The 473-nt window shown below is 35.3% G+C and overlaps 1 protein-coding gene across 4 annotated transcripts in view; it reads right to left on the reverse strand.

Annotated features, from left to right (window-relative positions):
- LOC119586142 (ETS-related transcription factor Elf-5-like) overlaps positions 1-473 on the reverse strand; it is a 14,131-nt gene that overhangs the window by 8,335 nt on the left and 5,323 nt on the right. The window lies entirely within an intron of this gene.

The following is a 473-nucleotide window of genomic DNA, read 5'->3' on the forward strand; positions in this document are numbered from 1 at the left end:
GAGGGCGAGCCGGTTCAGGTTATTTTCGAGTTATCCAAAATGAGGGGCCCAAACTTATGGTATGGGGTCAAAAAAACTCAAAGGTACTTTCATTTACACAGCCGAACGATGTTCAGCTTGGTATATGCATAAGTCTAGGACACAGCATTGGCATCGAATTTATATATTTTCTGAACTCGGGAATCATTCACTTTAAAATAGATGATAATGAACTTGAAAATGGCCATTGTGGTACCAATATCACATTTCTATCTGCTTTAGCTTTCAGGGTGTGGCACTGCCATATTATTAATTTTAAAGAGAGTAAAAAGGAAGTATCCGACTGACCTAGAATCTTTTCTTTTCTCCCTCAACAAAATAAATGACTGTTTGCAAATTTTATATACCACCATCAAAAGATTCGACAAAAAAAAGAAAAAAAATTCACTGTAGACAATATTTGTTTCTGAAAGCTTAGACAAAGATTTTGTCCA

Source organism: Penaeus monodon, chromosome 21 (assembly GCF_015228065.2).
Source record: "Penaeus monodon isolate SGIC_2016 chromosome 21, NSTDA_Pmon_1, whole genome shotgun sequence".
NCBI classification, from domain to species: domain Eukaryota; kingdom Metazoa; phylum Arthropoda; class Malacostraca; order Decapoda; family Penaeidae; genus Penaeus; species Penaeus monodon.